Source organism: Sceloporus occidentalis, unplaced genomic scaffold (genome assembly GCF_023333645.1).
Source record: "Sceloporus occidentalis isolate IW3139 unplaced genomic scaffold, rSceOcc1.0.p SCAF_9, whole genome shotgun sequence".
NCBI classification, from domain to species: Eukaryota; Metazoa; Chordata; class Lepidosauria; order Squamata; family Phrynosomatidae; genus Sceloporus; species Sceloporus occidentalis.
This window is the reverse complement of record NW_028316989.1, coordinates 36422374-36445402: the sequence shown is the minus strand read 5'-3', so window position 1 is coordinate 36445402 and position 23029 is coordinate 36422374. Positions and strand designations below refer to the sequence as shown.

Genomic DNA, 23029 nt, shown 5'->3' with positions numbered 1-23029 from the left:
GAGCAGAGTTGGGGCATGTGACGTATGGACAGCCCCCAGGCCAGCCTTAATGGCCTGTCTGTGCATCCCCAAAATCTTTATTTTAGTTAAGGCTGAGAAATAGGAAAGGAAAGAATTGCCTCTACAAGACTATACAGTGGGTCCTTGGTAGTCACTGGGGTTTGGTTCCAGGACCACCTGTGTATGCCAAAATCTGTGGATGCTCAATTCCCCTTTTTTACAATGGCATAATAAAATTGTGTTCCTTATATAAAATAGCAACATCAAGGTTTGGTTTTTGGAATTTATATATTTTTGGAATATTTTCAAGCTGTGGATAGTTGAATCCATAGATAAAAAAATCCATGGTCAGGGAGGACCAACTATAATGACAATAACTACAGTACTTTGGGATTGGAATGACAAACTAAAACCAACTACTTTTAAAGCAGCTTTCTAGGCTTGCATCTTTTATTGCAATCTGAGACCAAAATATTAGTCACAGTAATATGTCTGATATCACTACAGGATTTCCACCCTTCTCTGCACTTGATAAAAATAAGATTTCTTTTTTTAAAAATGGATTGTTCACTTACAATGGAAAGTTACTAATATGAGTTAGTTCTTGAAATTCCTGGAAGTTGACTTCTATTCCCTAATATTAATTGTTCAAGTTACTAGTCATCCATGAAGCATATGTTGAACATGCTCCAAGTGGTTTAGAATTGTCTACCTAAGTCATAAATCTTTCACAGGTACAATTATGTGTGAACAGTGGTAGGAAAAGCACATTCAGCAGCTGGAGTCAGGTGGGTTTACCAAAGGAAAATTGCAAAATTAAATTTAGATGAACTTAATTAAAAAGGGGGATCCAATTTAATATGGACATTCATCAAACACACATTGAAATCCTTTCTTGTGTCAGGAAAACATATTAAAGCATGAATTCAAAACCCCACATAAAGGCAGAAATAAAGTGTGAATGGATGGACAAATAAAGTCATTTACCCAGGAGGAACAGTGTGTGTGCATATATATAGCTGTGTTCACCCATCCACAGCTAGTGAAGAAAGAATGCCTTTTGAAAGCTCGGCAACAATAATGAGAAATGATTGTCTCTGCTGTTCTGAAGGCCTTTGAAAATAGCAGTGATGTGACCCCCACAAAGTATTATCTGAACAGATGTCCACTGAACCATGATCCTTTGAAAAATGTGGCAAAGTAGCAAGGAGAGCAAAGGTGAAGGTCCTTTTGGGCCATTGGTAAAGGTAGTAGTTCTGTTTTGCTGGCCACACCACCTCTTACTGAGACATGTCTACATTTCTTAGCTGCCCAAAAGGTGAGTAAGCACTGCTGGGACAGTCTTCCTTCCACACTCCATTTTTTTTTAATTGAATGGTAGTTTTTGTAAACTGTTAATATATATTGTTTCCATTGATACATCTCTCTTGTCCATGGAGGGTACTAGTTTCATAATGATCTACACATGGAAAATGACTTCAGTATTCATACATAAGATTTCCAGCAGAACTTTTCTTGTGCACTGTTGCAGATTATCTGGGAAACTGCTGCATGGTTTATTATGTCAAGAGAACTACTGACATCAAGGGGAGCCACATGCAAAACAGTGGCCTTAATCGGGGTCCCTAAATCTCAGGGCCTGCCCCCCTTTCACCACTCCTCAGGACAAAGAGGCAGATTCCCAAAATGAATGAACTGCCGTTAAAAAGTGAAAAATTTTCCACATTCATTATTTTAGGTGCTTTTGATCTGAATGGCATATTGTTTGCAACTGTGGTTGATGTTTAAGGCATCATGCTTAATTACCAGACCTGTACCATGTAACACCACAGGAAACATTGCTAGATCCCAGGGTTTGGTCCTGAAATCTCAGGACCTGGAATAGTCTTGGTTAGGCAACCATGAGTTTCAGAGCAGAAGTATGGATGGAACAAAATGCAAAATTGTAATATAGGGCTGGAACTAGTTACTTGCTCCATTCATTGAGCAATACATTTAGCTAACTAAGCTAACAACCCTTCTTCATGCAAATCTACTCCTACAAAGCTTTCTTCATTTTGGCAGACGAACCCCAGGAAGTGGGAGGAAGCTTTTTGCTACTGCGGTTGTTAAACATTTTAGATCAGATACCCAGGCTGATTATTACAAATCATTCTAAAACCTACCAGCAGTTTTCAATCTTCATTGTGCTAACCCCCAATGCAAAATACAGTCCTGTAAACTGGAACTCTTTTCTTCTAAGCAAGGAAATAGATCTCTGCATTTTAATTTTTGGAGCTCACACCTTAGGGAGCTAACAATGGCTGAGTCCTGCAATGAGGCATACTGTCTCCATCTGTCAAGAAGAAATGTTTCTTCTTCCACATGTCTTTCCTTTCCCATCTCCGCTGAAAACACAGAGTGACATCTGGCAAGCATATCTCTAAGTCTTACCAATGATCCTTCAATGGTTGGTGCTGACAGTCCCCATACAGTCTGGCCTCAGCTCAGGTAGATGATCCTGCCAAACAGAGTAAAAAAGGAGAATATTAATGAGCAGAGCGATTATTTTAAAATGTCAGTATACTAGAGGCTCATAAGAAGCCTGATCTATTGGTGGCAAGAGGACGCTTAATTATGACGTTGTAAAACTAGGAATGAAACACCTGTTGGGTTCATCTCATCACCTATGGAACCAACCTACTGATTTCACCAACTGCATTTTGAATAAAGCCATTATACTTTCATGACTGTAATCACAACCAGCAACCAACAAGGAACAACAGAGCACAGTATGGTTAATTTTAATAAACAGCATTAAAAATACATACAAGGTCAATGTGGGGAGAGAGGGGAACCCAATGGCCAATTGGAGATTAATGAACCATGCAGAAAAAAGTACCAGTGCTTTATAACCCCCAAGAAGACTCCAAATTCGGAGAAAATTCAGTTCCTCGTACTTCTCGGTTGAGAATCCTTCTAACAGCATCAGAACAATGAAAGCTAAAGACCTGACATTTTGCAGTTTGCTTATTTTTTTTAGATCAAGAAAAGCACTTCATTTTTTTATAATTCCAATTTTATTTATTAAAACAACAAACTAACATCATCCGCACAAATCCGCACATTTCTTATTCAATTACATTCTTCCATTAAGTCTTATTATGACAAAAACAATATAATGTTTTTTTCTTTTATCCTGTTTTATCTTCTCTTCCTTTTACTTTCAGGTTTATAATCCATTCCTTTTTATCCCTCGATCTCCAATTTCACTCTTTTTCTTCTGCCACTTCTCTTTCATTTCTTTTCCTTCTTGTACAATCTCCTCTTACAAACCTCTTTTTCCATTCATTTCTAACCTTCTATCACTTATTCTGAGCTTCTTTAACTTCCTTTCTCCTTTCCATACATACATCTTCCAACATTCTTATACTTCTACTTTACCAAATTTGATTATTTATATTACATTTCATTCATTCTTCTCATATTTTAACTTCCCATATACCTCTGACATTATAAACATTTGTACAGCTCATTAGATACTTTTTGTCTGATTATTTATTTCCAGTTTAGTCTCAGATAGCATTTCTATTGAGAAGCTTACTGATAAACTTGTTTAATTTAACTTCCTTTTTTAAGTACAAAATTCCAATATAAGAGCCCAACTCCTATGTACTATATTCATGTTTTTTTATTCAGTCTAGCTGTTAGTTTGTCCATTTCAGATAAATATATCAATTTCAATGACCATTCATCGATTGATGGAATTTCTCTTGTCTTCCTTTTTTCGCTAACATGATTCTTGCAGAGGTTATCATACATAATAGTGTTCTCCAATGTACATTTTCATCTTGTCTTCTTAATTTACTTGTCACATTTAACAAGTATATCTCAGGTTTCATGTGATAATTTAGTTTTAAAATCTTCGTTATTATTAGTTATCGGGGCATTTCCACTACAAGTGTATCAGTGAACCTTGAGTCCACTGACATTTCTAACACTTGTCTTGTTTTGTCTTATATATTTTGCTAATTTATGGGGGGTAAGGTACCATTTTGATTCATTTTAAGAAAGTTCTCTTTTAATTCTTGCAAGCTAGTGAACATTGTGTTTTTTTCTTGCTTGTTGCCAGTCTTCTAAATTTATGTTTTTTCCTATAACCTTATCCCATTGTATCGTGTTTTGAATTTGATCTTGCTCAACTTTCTTTTACAATAATAATTTATATATTTTTGACATTTCCCCCTTCTTTACTGAATATTAAGTTATCTAACTCAATCCTCTGCTCTTCAAATCCTTCTAGTTTTAAATCCATCTTAAATCTCTCTTTAAATTGTAGATAGGGGAACCAGTATAATTTGTAATCTATATTTCTGAAGTCCTCAATTGGCTTTATATTATATCTGTTTTGTTGATCTTTCATTATGATATCTTCATATCTAATCCATTTTTATATTGTGTCCATCTTTCTTGGAACACTTCTTGGGCTGAGATCCAAGTTGGAGTCTTCTTGTAGATTTTTTTCTTCTGCTTTATCCAAATTCTTACAAGAGATTTTCTCTTCTAAGTGGTTTTCAAAGTCTTTGCAGATTCTTGCCTTGTCATACCAGAGATATGCATGCCAGCCATAATGCTTACTGAATCCTTTTATAGTCAACAATCTTTCATTTTACAATGTCACCCAATCTGCTATCCACTTTAATGCACTGGCATAATAGTACATTCTCAGGTCTGGCAAGTAACATCCACCCTTTTTTTTTTTAATCGGTAAGCGTCTTCCATCTAATTCTGGGTTTATGTCCAGCCCAGACAAAGTTCTTCAAATCTCTCTGCCATTAGAAAAAATGGTTTCTTCATTTGCTATTATTGAGAGGTTCTGGAAAAGGACATTTATCTTTGGTAGCACTGCCATCTTCACCACTGCAATTCTTCCTAATAAACTCATAAACCAAATTTCTAAATCTTTTTGTATCTTTTTCCACAAGGTTTTGTAATTATTTTCAAAGAGATCTGGGTTTCATTAGGAGAGCCTGTCAGGAAGTTCCTCTTAATGTTAAGGTGGAATCTCTTTTCCTTTAGCTTGCATCCATTTCTCCATGTTCCAGTCTCTGGAGCAGAAGAAAACAAGCTTGCTCCATCCTCAATGTGACATCCCTTCAAGTATTTAAACAGAGCTATCATATCACCTCTTAACCTTCTCTTTTCCAGGCTAAACATACCCAGCTTCCTAAGTCTTTCATCATAAGGCATGGTTTCCAGGCCCTTAACCATTTTGGTGGCTCTCCTTTGGACACGCTCCAATTTGTCAACATCTGGAGTACCTTTAAGCGTACATGGTTGGTGCCATTTTGGCATTTGGAGAATCAAGTTCACTATTAGCATATCTGACTGGAATGCAAGGCAAAATGAACCAAAGGAACAGAAGTAATCCTCTCATTCTCCCTGATTTTATAGAAACAGAAAAAAATAAAAAATAAAAGCGACAAGCACAAATAAACCACCAAGGTATTCTGTTAAGCATGTGCTGTTGAAATGAATGGGAACCATTTAGGAAAACTGCTGTGCTCTTGTGTGGCTCCCATTCAGTCAAGGAAGCCTGCCAGTGGGTTTCATCCCAAGCAAGAAAGCCATGATGCCATAGGGGAGGAGAACCACAAAAGGGTTTAAGGTACAATCCCAAACAATTTAAAATCCATGGGATTTTTGCCAAAAAGAGGGGAGGGAAATTTCAGTGGGAGTGGGGAATGCAACCATATGTTGCATATGAACCACACAAGGCAGAAAAAAGGGGGGAGTTGAAAAGAAAACCTCTATCAGGCAAAAGAAGCTACAATAAAACTGAGAGCAAGCAGTAATTAACTTTTACATGAAGGATTGCTATATTTTGCATCATACATTTCCATGACCCATTGCTCAAAATGTGGCTATTTTATTCATTCATTCATTTATTCATTAACAAAAAAAAAAAAAAAAAAAAATACTAGGAAATTAATCTATGCAGCCCTGGACAAATTTCATCAAATACCTGGGACACTGATTTAAAATGCAGTATGAGTCACATTATTCTTTTAACAAATATATTTTTAATGTATTAAAACTATTTTTCAACTGCTTTAGCCTGAGGTTTGATATCATCCACAACAAATCCAAAGCAATATTAAGTTAAGCCCAAAGTTACTGACTTTCCTCCCTACAAAGATCTAGAGCCACTTCAGAAAGGAACAACCGCAACAGTGTTTTTCTTTCAGAGCTCACATGAGAAATGGGTTGTCTTCATTTGCAGTGAGGGAAGAGTGGTTTAAAGAAGTATTTCTCTCTGTTGGCTTGCCCCCGGTGACATCGCCATATAGCCAACTGTGACTGCCTACGAAGCAGTACATAATACCATGCTGTGATCCCTAATTGGTTGGGAGCTATAGCACCGGAAAAAATAGAATAGAGCCCATGCAGTGGAAGTGAGGGGAAATAACTGTCTAGAAAAAGCTTGGGAAAAGTGAAAGAATGTGTGTCCATCCCCAATGTATACTTCTAATGTAGGTAAAACACCTAAGTTGATACATTTAAAGGAACAAATATATGTTTCCTACTAGGCAAAAATCCTAGGCTCATTGCTCAGAATCTGGAGGTACAGCTGGAAGAAAAACTCTGCCTGAAATCCTAGAGAGGCACTGCCACTGGTGACAATATGGAGCCAGAAGGGACTCATGATCTAATTCAGCATAAAGCAGGTTTGTCTGTCCCGGGTGGATGGTGGCAGAACAAACAAACAAACAAGTTTCATTTATATACCGCTTCATACCACCTAAGCAGTGTCTAAGTGGTTTAAAACTGTAAGCTAATTTGCCCGCAACAATCTGGTACTCATTTTAGCACACCTCAGAAGGATGCAAGTCTGAGTCAAGCTTGAGCCCTTTTGCTGGTCTTGAACTCACAACCCTATGGTTTTGAGTGAGGGGCTGCAGTACAGGCATTTAACCACTGCACCACCTGGACTCCTTAGAGACTCTATACCCTCCAACTTTCCCAATTTTATTAATCTTTCACCTTCTCACTTTTTCAGCTGATTTTAAAATGTCCTAGTTTTTCTTTCATGGACTTTTTCTCCAATGTCATCAGCATACATCCATTGCTTCAAACCTGTTCAAACTGCAAATGTAGTTTGCACTCCATTAATTCGGCAAAGGAGAGAGGAAGGGGCAGAATCCTGGCCTTCCCAAGAGGCTCAGGAAAATCAGGAAAACTGCTGCAGCCTCTCCTAGTTTGGGTATTCTTTCTCATTAATAGTCCTTGCCACCTTGACCACAATCTGATGTTCTTTGGTCATATATGCCCTGTTTTTTATTTGGGAAATGTTGGAAGACATTCCACTGCCACCCCTGGTCATATTTCTCGCTTCTCCCAAATAACATTTTGCTTTTGCTGAACTTTGGAGAACGGGAAGCACAAGAAAAGGTAGAGAGGGAAGTAGATGCTCACTGAGTTTTCTAACTCTTTGAATCAAATATTCAAAGTAATCTTTACAGGATGCTTCCCTGCTCTGAATTCACAAACGCTTGTTTGATATGTTCCCCTACAACTCAGGGAATGCAGACTGAAAGAAATTGCTGTTGATGTAGCTACCTAAAAGAAATGAAAGCGATATTATAACTATGCTCTCAAAATCTGATATGACAAGAGTAGAACAGGGTGAGGGAATTCTGCAATTTAAAATTTTTATGTGTGAGGGTGGAGGCAGAGGGGGCATACAATGAATTATGCTTAACACTGGATTGCTTTTAATGCTGTAAAACATAGCAGCCTGAAGTGCTTTGAACAGTGCTCTGCCACTCTCAAGATGGCATATACATGTAAATATCTACAGGATCTGGCAACCCACTACACCATTTTATTCAAAGTATGCTGTCATATAACTGGGATGCAATGGCTTAGTAGTTAATACACCAGTTCTGATGATTGTAAGATCGATTTGGATGCCAAGAAGTAAATAATAAATAAAGTGTTCAGGCAGTAGTGACATTTCCTGAATGAAATGAATATTGAAACCAGTGGTTCCCAAATTTGGCCCCTCAGAATCAAGTTTCAACCCTGCCAAAGCCCCAGCTTTTGGCCAGCACTCAAAGATACTGAAAGTCATCAGTGAATGCAAGGTTAGGAACCACTGATCGGAAGTCATTGATCTGGTTTTAGGCCCGCTTGGGGGACTGAAATGGCTTTGGCTATCCATGTGAATGATCTCCATTAGAATGGAAATAAGCAAAAGGAGAATCATAGAATTGTAAAGTTGGAAGAGACCACAAGGGCCATCCAGTCCAATCCCCTGCCATGCAGGAAATCTGAATCAAAGCATCCCCGACAGATAGCCATCCAGACAATGCTTAAAGAGCTCCAAAGAAGGAGACTCCACCATTCTCTGAGGGAGTGTATTCTACTGTCGAACAGCCCTTACTGTCAGGAAGTTCCTCCTAATGTTGAGGTGAAATCTCTTTTCTTGGAGCTTGCATCCATTGCTCCTGCTTATACTTCTTGATCTCTCCAGTTATACAAACATCACAATATGTTAAAAATTAAGACAGCATTGGAACAATATTTTGTAGAAAACATTAGACCCGGGACATAGCAAAGAACAACATGGGATGCAGGGAAAGCGCTTATATGGGGAGAATTTCTACAAAGAAGTGCTGAAATAAACAAGAAGAAGTATAAAAATCAACAAAAGAAATAAGAGGAAAGGAGGAGGAGTGGGTTAAAAATCCAAGAAAAGAAAAATTACAGCTGGAACTTAAACTTCTTCAAAAACAACTTGATTTGAAACTGACCAAAGAAGTGAAAGGAAAATGACATATATGACACAGAAACAATTCGAATCAGCTAATAAAACATGAAAATGGCTGTCTTATAGACTGAGAAAGGAAACTGAGAAAATGTTGATTCAAGAAATTAGAGAGGAAGAGAAAATATTCACAAAAATAGGAAGAAATTAAAAGTCTCATTACAAAATTCTGTACAGTATTATACAAGGGAAAAAAAAACCCGAAAGATACACATACTAAGGGAATCTCTAATTTTTTGGATGATGTTAATATACTGACTATTTCAGAAGAAGATCAGATAAAATGAAATTCCAGAATTATGAAAGATGAAATCTCGTGGGCTATAAATAACTTGAAAATTAACAAAACTCCTGGACCCGACGGATTCACAGCCGAATATTACAAATGTTTCGAGGAAGAATTTATAAGGAAAACAGATAGACTAGAAAATTGGATGGATGTAAGGATAGAGAAAGAGAATATAAAGGGAAAACCTATAGGGATAAACATCTCATGGTTTCATAACTGCAATGGCATAGTGTGGCTCACATTATCTTAGATGGCTTCACTATCCTATGGAAAGGCACAAAAGTGGCAGCCCTATCATGCAGATGAGCTGAAATACCTTCATGAACAAGAACTCTGGTGTCCTGCAGACAAAAGGGACAGAGCAGAGTTAATCATCAATAAGAAACATTCAGGTCCACATCAGTCTCACTGATTGCACCATGCTGACAAGCCTTATCCTAGTAGCTATAGACATTCTGCAAGACATTCTACAACACTGTCATCTAAAAAAAACCCATAACCAATGGCCCCAAGTTTCAAACATGTAGCATCACAATAAGGGGAGGACCTACAAACTTCCTTCAGTTTGGCTGGTGGTGAGGAATGATGGGACTGGTAGTTCATCAGGACCTGGAGGGCCACAGATTTCCCATCTCTGATGTAGAGGGTTTTCGTAAAGAAAAAGAAAGAAAGAAAAGCACCCGCAGCAAAAAATGTGCCAACAAATCAGTTGCTTTTTGTCATTGTGTCATAGCTAATGCAACACACTGTGACCAAAAAAGCTGCCTTGGGTCTCATAGAAGAGAAAAGCAGGATATAATTTAAATAAATAAATAAATAAAATGTAACTAAATGAAACTTTGGGAATAATGTCATGAATGATGGATGGAAGATTGTAGCAGGTTGATTCTTAGTGTCATAGTCTAAGGTTTTCTAAGCTCCTATTATCAACTGTGTCATATCGTACTTCTTCTTTGCCAAAGCGTTCCATCTATACACACAAATTAAAAAACTACAGTTTAAAGTTAAGACCTAACTTTGTAACACCTATCGCTGAGTGATTTGATATTTAAAAAAAATGTTCGCTCAATGTTTGCCAGCTCCTTAATCGGGTGAGATCGCTGTGGAAGTTCTGCCCAATGAGCTGCATGTGGGCTTCCACATATGTCAGAGCTCCTACTGACTTTAATCAGAATTTTTCTCATTAAAATTCAAATCGGCACTGAGCAAAGGCCGAAAATTTGGATTCCTCAAGCAGGAGATGATAGAGATCTTTAGAGATAGCCACTTAGAAGGTGGTATCATTATCTTTTAGCCTAGCCAAACTTGGCAGTCGTGTCAAATGAAGTCTACTTTGCTTTAACTGCAAGCACGATCTTATTAAAAGTGAGAAGGAAAAACATCTGTTTAGCTAGTAGCATACTGTGAGGGAGGGGGAATCAATCTGAAACAGTGTGTAGGTGCGTCAGTGGGCACAGAAATATGAATGGGAAACAAGGTATTTTCAAAAGGATGAACTGAATGTTACACGTGGATCGAAGATATCTTTTTCCTAAGGGGTTTCTTTGGGGTATTAGCTATTCCTCTTAATTTGGTGTCCTCTGCAAATTTGATAAGATTGCCCCCTATTCTTTCATTTAAGTCATTGATAAAGATGATGAATAGCACTTACAAACTGGTAATTTTATATAAAAAAGAGAGATCAGATTAGTCTGGCATGACTTGTTTTTAAGAAACCCACCTTGACTTTTTGTGATTATGGCATTGCCTTCTAGATGTTCACAGACTCTCTGTTTAATGATCTGCTCCAGAATCTTTCCTGGTATTGATGTCAGACTAACTGAATGATAATTGTTGGTATCCTCTTTTTTCCCTATTTGAAGATGAGGACAACGTTTGCCCTCCTCCAGTTTGCTGGGACTTCTCCTGTTCTCCAGGAGTTCTCAAAGATTATTGCCAATGGTTCTGAGATTACATTTGCCAGTACTTTTAATACCCTTGGGTATAGTTAATCTGGTCCTGGGGACTTAAATTCATTTAGATTAACAAGGTATTCTTGCACTAGCTGTATACTTATTCTGTGCTGCATTTCCCCTACTGTGTCAACTGCTCCATTTTTCTCTGGTTGAGCACCATTTTCCTTTTCTGAGAAGACTGAGGTAAAGAAGGTGTTGAGTAATTCTGCCTTTTCTCTGTTCCCTGTTAGCATTTTCCTATCTTCAGCTGTCTTTTTACTAGTCCAGTGTATCTGAAGAACTCTTCTCTAGAACTACATTTCAAATTAGCTCTCTCTCTCTCTCTCTCTCTATATATATATATATAGTTTTGAGTGTTGGACTATGACTCTGAAGAACAGGGGTTGAATCCCAACTCAGGCATGTAAATCCACTAGATAACCTTGGGCAAGTCATACTCTTTCAGCCTTAGTGGATGGCAATGACAAACCTCCTCTGAAGAAACCTCCTAGGCCCAAAACGGACAGGCAGGAGACAGCGGGTTCTGATTGGTGTGGGATCAGGGCATGAAGATGACACATGCCCCAAAAGTGGATGGAAACTGTGCTGAGGGTGCTGCAACCCAGAACAGCAGCAACAAAAAGGAGCGACAAAAAGCCACTCCTGCCAGTAGTCAGGTTGGGGACTGCTGCAGCAGCCTGGATCACGGCCAGGCCATGTGGTCACCACAATCCCATGCTGATCAGGATCTGGAAAGCCCAGAGTCTGTTCCAAGCTGCCAGTGTGCATGATCCCCAAGAAAATCCTGTGACAGGGATGCCTTAGGGTCACCATAGGTTGGAAATGACTTGAGGGCACACAAAAACAATTAAATAATCTATAGAAATTTAACCATTTTAAAATTCATTAAAAGATAGGATATAAAAATAGTAACATAACAGCACACTATTAAAAGCCCTTTTGCAGTCACTTCCTAAAAGCCTGATGGAATAAGAAAGATTTCATTTGCTGGAGAAATGAGAACAAGGAGGAGCCATTCTAATCTCCCTAGCTAAAGTCTGGAAGAAGCCATTGCAAAGGTCTTCTCCCTTATTCCCAACAAATTAAAATGGGGAGTAGGAGGGAGAGAAGGACTTTGCCTATAGTTCTTAGACCTCAGACAGACTCATACAGGGAGATACAGTCCTTTATATAGCTTGGACCAGAGCTGCATAGGGCTTTATCAGCACTTCTCATAGTTCCTGAAAATGGACTGTCACCCAGTAGAGTTGTTGCAATGAGGACGTTGTATACATGTGTTAGACTTTTAAGGTGCCACAAGGGCCTTTGCTATTTTCTTTCTTAAAAGAAAAAGAAAACAGAAGTTTGGGGAAAACTGAGGATGGAGGGATATATATTATTTTCCCTTATTATGAAGGATGTGCAATGGAAGGAGTGGGGGATCCATCCTAGTGGGAAACAAGCAGGCAATATTATAATAGCTCATGACACTTGATGTAATGTCCTGCCTTTAGGTAACTGAGTGAACACACTTCATGGATGAAACAGAAAGAGTTTATTCAAAAGATCCACACAGTAGCACATCCTTTGCCAGATGTGATATAGCAAGCTATGCTTCACTTCTGTGCCCTCTCCAGATTCACCTCCTTCATCCCTTTTCACATCCCATTGAGTGCTAAGAGCTCTATGATCTTGGTTCATACACAACATACACAACAATACCCACAGTTGCTCATTCCTTCCTCTCACACACAGGCTCCCAACATGGCCACAGCATGGCTAAGCAGGCCTAACTTTAACATGGCAGAGAAAGTTATGGGGGGGCACTTTAGTAAGTTCTGAGTTCTTTATTTCAAAGCCTGTTTGCTATGCAAAATTGCATTATTAATGATCTATTTAAAACATACTCATCAGGCTTTTAAAAACTTGGAAAAATATTTCAAATGGCTCTCTAAATGGTTGTATAGGAACCTGGACAGTGACTCATGAGTTGTGTAGAGAAATATATTAACATCTGCTCCAATGAATGTAATTATGCTGTCGCTTAGACCTAACTGATCACCTCCATGGTGCAAGAGAACCATGTGACCTGTCCTGTTATATCATTACTCTTAAAGCCTTTCTAAAATACACAAAGGGAAAGCAAGAGGCAAAAGAACAAATTATCTGACATGGGAGGCAGGAAACATATATTTAAAAATGAAAATAGCTTTTCTAGCAGATTGTTATTTGGAACCAGATAAATAGGGAAAGCAGAAATGGTCTCTATATGCTACCAGTGTTCTAATTATGTCTTATCCTCCTGGGAATCACTGGGGTTTCTTTCCTCCTTGTGAAATATGCCCTCATTCAGTATTACAAGAAAGCAATGAATGAATACAAGTTGAAGGGTTTGTAACAAAAAGAAAACAAAACAAAACACAATTAACTATATATATTTAGGCCCTTTGGGCAGGTTCTGACATAACCTTTATAAGACCACAGCTCTGTAGAAAGAGGCAGTGAACACAGAACATCATCACCATTTCCCATGAAAGTATACATTTTGGCATGCTTTGTGAAGGCACTGGCATAGATAAATTATTTAATTAATACCACACCCTCCAACATTTCATAGATAAAACCTGGGACACAAGTTGCCAAACAACACCAGAGTATGGTCAAGACACCAGTAATTATAATTTTGGAAGAGCACATAAGTTAGGAGAGGCTGCAGCAGTTTGCTTTTGCCTGAGACCACTGGGAAAAGCAAAATTCTACCATCTCCTCTCCCCTTTGCTGAGCACAAACCGTGTTTCCATTTTGAACTCAGTTTGCAACACCTGAAGTAAGCCAGAGACCAAGGGAGAAAGTGGAAGGAGAAGACTGCAACTGGGACATTTTAAAAGCACCTGAAAAAGCGACAAGAGGATGAATCAGCATTGTCCCTGCCAAAGTGGGACAGTTGGAGCGTATGTGATATCCAACACCTATATGCCTAGCATAATACCAACCATGATTGTCAAGCTATCCTCAATGAAATGCAAGCAATGGTTATCAGAGAGATTTTTCCAATGTTAGCATTCTTAATGTATAGTGAGCTGGTGCTGTGATAGATACATTGGTGCTGTAACAGCCTTTCGGTATAACTTATGAAGAGCTATAGCAGAACTGTCCAAGGCATGAGTGCTCTCATGGCCGATATGACCAGAGAGAAGCCTTTACAATATTGAACAGATGGTTAAATAGTATGGTGAGTGAAGGTAGAAATAGTCAAATAATCAAATAAAAGTTCCATTTGGGGGCAAAGAGAGTGGTTTTTCATTTTGTTTTGCTAAAATAAAATAAAATAAAATAAAATAAAATAAAATAATCCACCAAAAGTGAAAAAGTAGGAGAAAGCTGTGGCCTCCTTTTGAAATGAACCACGCTATCACATTCTACAGCAGTTTGTACTTCTTGAATTGTTTTCAAGTACATCTCATACTGATACATATTAAAAGGATCACATCAAGACATTACCAGTGAAATTGTGACTGTCACTATAACATATATGGAGGTCTGGATAGGCTTCAGGGGAATTAATATGCTTGATGACACACATTCCACCATCCAATGAATGAGCACTGGAATGCAGCTTTATATATTGTTGGAAAACTATTCACAACTTATGACACACTTCATGATAATATTAGGTAAATACCCAACATACTTGCCAAGCCATTGCATTCGGCACACAGCCAAGTACTTCAGTATTTCAGTACAAGTTGCAATTTATTTTGCTAAAGTATTTAAATCTGTGCTTAATAAAGTGAAGAATGTGTATGAATCAGAGAATCCAGGATTCTAATTTTAAATCTGTATCCTGAATAGAATAAATTATTAAGGCCCCTGGAAGCTGTTCTACATGACAAGGGAGGGAAAAAAATTACACCTCACTAGGAGAAGATTCTTCTTCTATTCTTGCAAGATTTCTACGAGCCACTGACAATATAGATGGGCTGGGAATTTTACCCCATGCAAGGAGAGTACATTTTTAATACCTGCAATACAGGAGAAGTCTCATTCTCATGCTAAATCAAGGTTAAAGTGTAATGGAGAAAGATCAGCTTATCTAATTAACTCTCTTACATCTAGAAATTTATTGCAAATCTGCAAGTGTTAAAAATATTGTAATGTTCTTTAAATCATTTATTAAGCAAGCTCAGGATTATATATTATTGAAGAACCAAGAGGAAAATCCAATATGTATGTGTGTGTGTGTGTGTGTGTGTGTGTGTGTGTGTGTGAGAGAGAGAGAGAGAGAGAGAGAGAGAGAGTATTTCCTGTCTGCATAATTGGCATATTTGTGGCTAATTATTCTTCCCTTTTGACCACATTTTTACAGTGTATTTGTAATTTGGTAAATTAATCATACTCTCTGATGGGCCACAATCCCGTCCCATCTGTTTTCATTATTAGAGTGGTGTAACTTAATTTGGAAATGAAGTGGGTCCATTTGTTTTGGCTTTATTTTACCTAGAGCAGAGGAGGGAAGCTTTCTAAATATGAGAACTGCTTTGGGCCCTGGGGGCAGTACCACTGCTAAACTTACTGCAGTTTTGTAGCTGCTACAAAGGAAAAGACTCTATATGCCCTGCAACCTTGCATGGCTCAAAACTACTGGACAATATTGAGTGAAAGGCATGATATACAGTCATCCTTCCATATTTGTGGCTTTGATATTTGCCGATTTGATTATTCACGGATTTCATTAATATGTTCTCTCTAGGACTGTCTAGGTCCTCCAGTGCAACTCTGTGGTCAACTTTAACTAAAAGTTGCACTGAAAGACCATTTGTAGCTACTCCAGTGCCATTCTATGGTCAGTGTATGTTGGACATTGACCACAGAGTTGCACTGGAGATCCTAGAGATTTCTAGAGAGGTGTCCTTCAGGTAAAAACAAGGTGTTTTTGTTATTTGTGGTTTTCCCATATTCACGGGGGTCTTGTTCCCCTAACCCTAGTGAATATGGAGGAACAACTGTAAATGACCTCTCTTGCAAGGCTGAGCCCATTCTGTGCTTTTGCTTTTCTGATTTTATCCCTAGATGCTTGTTATTTGTTTGAATTCCTCTTTGGTGATTTCCCCCTGTTTCCATTTCCAATAACAGAAGTTCCCATTGCTGAAAAATGGCTGCTCCGCAAATGCTTTGATGATGGGAGAGGATGATTAAAATTTTGGGGGCATGTGCAATTATTTATCACACCCACATTCTTTACGGAAGATTTAGCCACGTTTCAGAGACCGTAAGGCTCTGCGCGATAATTGCCTTATACATCTCCCATTTAAACCTTTGCTCAGTTGAAAGTTCTTTAGTTGTCCATTCCATATTCTTGAGAATCCTCCCATTTTTCCTCCTCATTTGAACAGTTTGAAATTGTGCCTTCAGTATGGACCTTATCATGCGTGGTCTAAACAACATGGAAACGTTGCAGAAACAATCAAACAAAGAGGTTTTACAATGTAGATTTTTAAGAGCGAATCACTTGAAGCCCTGGACTTGGGCTCATGTCTCTCTCAGCTTGGGTATTTCACTTATTCAATTTTTAAAATACAATACAATACAATAAATCTTAAATTCTTCCCATCCCTAATATGAAGCTGTTTACCCAGTTTCATAATCATCATAAAAAGTTAAATGAAATAAAATTATTCCTCATCTCTACCTTTCCAAAGGCCACTGCAAGCCAAAGCAGACAATAATGGGCTAGAGAAAACTATGGTCTGACCTAGGATCTTGTAGCTTTGTAAATGTTCACTTTCATAAAGTGTAGGACACCAATTTTTCTCTTTCTGGTAGAATCTAATTAAATTTTTACCAAATAGATTTAATCTTTTTTCTTTAGCTTCTGATTTGTAAGTATTATTCCAGCCCCACCAGCTGGAGTCTCTGGACCAAGATAGCACTGTGACATCCACCTTTAATTATGTTTCCGAACGTTTATAATGAAATTGGAAAAATAATAACATCCCGATTCTCTGCTATAAGACATGATGTTGATTTATCCCCATTTCTTGGCCCAAGACACAGCAAAATTCACTGCCAGTTTTGTATTAGTGGAAACTTCTATTTCAACCCTACATAGGCAAGTTTAGTAGATCTAAGACTTGGCTATTTAGAATTGTGGTACCCTCTGTTTATTAGCCTCAAAAATAGCCTTGCCTTTTTAGTACAAGCATCTAAACTATCACCAGAAAATAAATTATATTGTGGCTGAGAGGTAAATTAAATCAAAATTAGCACATGCTAAATATAAAACTGGTTTCTCAGCTTGGATTCATTAATCTACATAAAAGGAGGGAAAGAGGGGGAAGCAAGTACTGTACAGCACAGGTCTCCTGGGCAGAGTATTGCAACAGAGCCTTCATGAATATGTTAGTAAGCATTCCCCAAAATCATTGGAAGATGGGAATTTTTTACAAGGTTTTTAGTAAAATGTCGGATTGCGTTAACTGATCCAATGCAATTCTCCACTTATTTTGTTCAAAGAAATTCGATAGGAGATCAGTGCAGCTCATGTAAACAGGACAGGTATACTTCAATTAATTAAGTACATGTGCTCCCAGCCATTAAGTCTTTAACAGAAAGTTTGGTACCAGAGACAAAAATAATTTGGAAAGAATAGAGATAGCTGTCTACACCACAAGAACAAGAGCAGTTCAATACGTTTCGGCATACTTTAAATTCAAAACAAATTAATATGCACATGTGAAATGAAATGATTAGGTCAGGTAAACTTGGATAAGTAAAGAGAAACAGTTTGAAATGTCTAGTGACCACTTGAAGACTTCTTCCAAAATGCATCATGACATGATTTCTTCGCTCACCAGCCTCCACTTTTCTTATTATTTTCATTTTTTAGTGTGAAATGTATAGATCTCTCGCTTTTTAACAGGCTACAACTGAGAAGAAAGAACGCTTCACAATGTTTGTTGCAAGTTTCAATGCCATAGAATGATTTTTAAAATATTCCACTTTGTTTTGTTGTTGTTGTTGCTTTAGAAGAATTACTTAGGAGCAGGTTCAGATGGTTCAGATCCCTGGTCTGCATTAGTTACACAAATACTCATTTAACAACCCTTTTGACAACTTCCACCTTATTTGCTCCCAAAGAGCAAAGGAGTTCAATATTCTGCTTCTAGTTCGCAAGGCTGTCCTTTTTTCTCACAAGTCCTTGAAAACATGAACCTGAAAACAGAGGTAACCAAAGGACAGCCCACAGGCTACACATGGCCCTTGGGAACATACATGCAACCTATGAAGCCTGGCAAAGGTCCCCCAAAGCCTTCAGATATTCTCCCAAATTTTAAGATGGGGGTTAGTTTTCAGGTCATTTTCACCTCCAAACATGCCAAGCCCTCAAACACCCTGAAATGTTGGCAATTTGCATTCACCAGCCCCACAGCCTCTTAAGCAAATTTAAAAATGCATCAAAAAGTTAGCCAGAAGGGGTCAAACACATGCCAGAATGGCCCCCCAGGCCGACATAGGGGTAATGACACCCATTACCTATGCCGTTCCCCATCACTGCCCTATGGTCTTTACCACTGTGTTGCCCACAACATGAAAGAAGATTAGCCTTATTTGAATAACAACGTTTTAAAAAGACTCTTTGTTGCGAGTCTTTCCCCAAGAATGCACAATAATCAGTATGTCTGTGATAAATGAACAAAGCTTTAAAAAGTGACTTTTGGGGTTATAACTCCTAGAATTCTACAACCGCAATGCTGCTATGGTATTGTTTTTTATTATTTATATTTCGCTCCCATTTTTCTTTCACTGAATTGAAAGCTGAGTGTGGATCTCACCTCCTGCCCACGACAATGTGGCAACTAGATCAGGCTGAGAGAGAAAGACCAGCTCTAGGTAACCCAGAGAGTTTTAATGGATCCTAAAATGTAATCTCCCAGAACCGAGACCCAACTTCTTGATTAGTACACCCACCATCCAATATAAGTTGCAGAAACATTCTAAGATCTTAAAAAGGGTTTTAAGATATGGATTCAAATCATAGAATCATAGAGCTGGAAGAGACCACAAGGACCATCAAGTCCAACCCCTGCCATGTAGGAACACAGTATCAAAGCACAGAGAATTAATGGATATCTATGAATATAGCACCGCAGTTAACTTAAAAAAGAACTTACTAATGTGAAACAGCATTGGCGGTGACCTCTCCGCCTCATCCCACCAATTCTTCTTGGCACATGCACGCCAGGGTCTGGCAGTGGTTGAACAACTTGAAGAATTTAGAAATCCAAAACACCAAACAGTTCTGAAGCTTGTCATTCATTGCACTGGCAATTCAACTTGTTCTCATTAGGCACTGAACAGGTGCTCCTTTTCCATTCTTTGGGGGCTGAATAACAGAATGCAAAACAAGCAATGAATGGGTCTGTGGAAAAGGAGGCAGGGAAAGCTCTTTCTCTATGCTTTCTATACCCACCTCCAAAATTCTGCATCTCTCCCCATGTAACTTCAGGTGCCTGCATTATTTTTTTTTTTTAGGAGGCAAGTTAAAGGCATGGTCTTCCCACCCATTTACACATTTGTGAAAATGGGGGAGTTCAAATGCAAACATTCCCCAAATTTTATCCTCTCATTATATACTGAGAAGGGCAAATGGATACAAAGAATGCAGTCCAGCAGAGAATAAAGTTTAATGAGTAACTGACATCATTACTGGAATCACTGCACAGTTTGCCCTGGACAAACAACCTCTTTAAAAACAGAACAAACAAAAAGGAAGAGGGAGAAAGGAATCAAAAGTTGGCACGACTGCTCACTTCTACATTGTCTACTCGCATTTATTTACTGTCCCTGGACAAAGCATCCATGCAGAGGCATAACAGTCTCACTCAGTTTAAATGATGATTTGGATTTTACAGATTAACATTTCTTATTCCTTAAAAGCAGTAATTTTGCAAAGACTCAAGGACTAAGATAGGAGCTGGCTAGGAAGTAGCTGAGCGCAAGCTAAAAGCATCCATTCGTTGCAGTTTTTTCAAGTCAAGGGCTGCTTCCTTCAATCCTTCTGCTGTGCAAACAATTTTGTCAGACTGTTTTCATCAAATGGGATAGGCAAAGTTTATATTGAAAACACTACAAATTGCCTCAGAGGAAGCCAAACCATGTTAAAATATAGCTCACCACGTAACGCAGAAGTACAGAGTTAAAGTCTGCTATGGGGAACAAAAGTTCATTTTAATATGAATCTCTAGAAAAGAAGAAGAAGAAATGTGTTGTCTAAGCCGAAGTTTAATTTTCCAAAAGAAAAATCCCCCTTTCCCTCTAGTCTAATAAATTAGCTCTTAGAAAGTTCCTTTGAAAACTTGATATTACTTGGTGACTTCAATATGGTTACATTGCCTACATTAGATAAGATGTCTGATTAAAAATATTAAATGGGATCAAGGTAAATTAGTGAATGAGTGGATAATTTGAATTTAAAGGACAGCTAGAAAGCTAAATATGGCAACTCCAAGGATTACACATTTTATTCTCCAAGCCATAATTCATTGTCAATGATCAGTGTGTTATGGCTCTCACCAAATTTGACAAATAGAGTTGTTAAAATGGACAATTTAACCAAAGTGCTTTCTGATAATAATCTGGTGACACTATGCTTGAAAGAGAAAACAAGCTGCTTTAATTGGAGTCTAAACTTACCAATGCAAATATGGTGAAATATGACCCGAAAAGACTGAAGTACTTTTTCAAAGACAATGTTGACAAAGGTACAGTCATGGCAACAGTGTGGGATGCTGGGAAAGCAAGGTTTTTTTTTTTAATATAGAAAGGTTCAAAACTGAAGAGGAAAAGACAAGAGCAACAAATGAAATTTTTAGATGAAATTTGGTAGAAAAAAGGAGGATTACAAAGAAGGATGGTAAAAAAAAACTGACAAAAAGATGAGATATTTGAAATTTAGGCATTTTGAATCTTCATGCAAACCTGGAAAATGGCTCACCTTCCATTTCAGAAAAGGAGAAAAAATTGATATACAAAATATATTATAATAACAAATTGACAATGGATAGTAGAAAAATTCAAAGCGCTTACCACAAGTGTTACTCAAATTTATTCAAAAAAGAACAAATTTCAAACAATTTATGAAGTGGTTGCATTGTTTTTCATTCTCGGGTGGTGGCGGGAGCACATATCATGTCAAAATATCCGATTTCATTTTCATATTGTTCTAGAGAATGGTCTCTACAGCTATACTAATACAAAAATGATCCACCCAGTCCTAAGGTTAGCTCCAAAGTGCACTAATACATCTATTCTGATAACAGCCAAATGGCAAATTACAATAGAAAACCAAGGGATCCAGCTGAGATAATAAGACCAAAAAGCTCAATTTGATGAAGGCTTTAAAAACAGGCAGAGTGAGGTGGCTAATGGCATTTTAAAAGGTGCTGATGAAATGATTTGACAGGGCCTGTTTTTTTTTACTAGCAGTTCAATCATATTTTCGTCATATTATATTTTTGATCAGGATGTGGAATCAGAAACCAAATATATTTAGATTTATTCATAAGTATTTATATTTGTGTGTGTGTGTGTGTGTGTGTGTGTGTGTGTGTGTGTATATATAATTTATTTTAAATCCAGTAAGCAGAAAGTATATTGTTAAATATCCAACCGAAGCCCATACATTAAATATACAGGAGATGATAGTGGTGGAGGAATATACCATTAAGTGGTTGAGCTGCCAAGGCGCTCGCAGGTGCAAGAAAGAGCTCCATCTTATGTCCTCCAGCTCACCCACTGCAGATTAGCACCCAAGGAATACAACAAATTAAGGGGTGAAGTCTTTCAAGCCAAGAGAGCAGCAGAAGTGGGGCTTGTCAGGGATTTTGTTGGGACTCCAGTCCCCCAAAACCAAGAAAGGGAGAAGGAGAGAGGAGAACACAAAAGAGTCGAAGAGCAGCTGCTGCAATGGGCTGTAGTCCTGCAAGATGGGGTAACGCCTTGCAAGACCTCTGCCTCGGCAACAACCTTGTAAGCTTTCTTGCTTGAGCTACAGAGAAACTGAACTGAACTGAAAAAGAAACTATATCTATAGAGACCTAATAATATTCCCTGGAGCTTCATAGCCTCTTGGACAAAGAGGAAGTAAAGACAGTAGCAATATACAAGCGAGAAAATGGCAGAATCTGATTGGGTTTATTTTGTAGATTTTTGTAGAGATAAGAGATTCAGTGTGAATAGAGCTAAAGGTATATTGAAGTATAACTGAGAACAGAGAATTTTATGATAGGGAATTGGCCATAGTGTTTTCATCTTTTGACTCTTTGCTTCACATAGAACCTTGTGGGTATCTATTGAATAGGCTACATTTTAGATCTTAACATATGGTGATGATCACGAGGAAACAAAAAAGGATGCCCGGTCAAAGCAATGCAAAGGAAAATCAGCTGACAAACCATTTTAGTCCTAAAGGTAGGAAGCGAACCAAACAGAAAAGTTCTTGGAAAGAATTCTAATAAAGAACAGCCTGTTTTAGAATTACAAGATCAACAAGCAACCCTTTCCGATACCTATGTAAGACCCATTTGAAGTGGGCCAAGGTAAACTCTATTGTTAGTGAGGATACTGTAACAGTGGAATATCTGTTCGATAACTTATACGATGCAAGAGCAAAAATAACATGTGTCAACAACAAGTGGCAAACAAGATCTAAAATTCTAGAGTCCAATTAAATGAAAATGGTATTGAAGTTAAACGTTACTTTAAGCAGCTGAATTGCTTCATTATCCACCCTCAACCCCAATGCCAAGGTTTGTTACAACAGCCACTTGTATCCCAGACGAAACAGATGATACAAATGTTACATCCAAATGAAGCAACCAAATGCCCCGAGGGTCTGTTAACTGATTTAGGCACAGAAATTAGTTCAATAAACAGACAATCACAAGATTTAGAAAACAGAGGTTCACAAAATATAGAGCTGAAATCCAATGAGATTTC

General features: G+C 38.0%; 1 protein-coding gene across 11 annotated transcripts in view; it reads right to left on the bottom strand.

Annotated features, from left to right (window-relative positions):
• SEMA6D (semaphorin 6D) overlaps nt 1-23029 on the bottom strand; it is a 340819-nt gene that overhangs the window by 228710 nt on the left and 89080 nt on the right. For 9 of the 11 annotated variants that reach the window (XM_089538774.1, XM_089538783.1, XM_089538781.1 and 6 more), the window contains exons 3-4: nt 19204-19415; nt 2434-2500 (exon numbers count right to left, since the gene is read on the bottom strand). The gene's annotated coding sequence lies outside the window, so the exon portion shown is untranslated. The remainder of the gene's footprint in view (nt 1-2433; nt 2501-19203; nt 19416-23029) is intronic. The other 2 variants (XM_089538775.1, XM_089538776.1) reach the window with 1 other exon arrangement.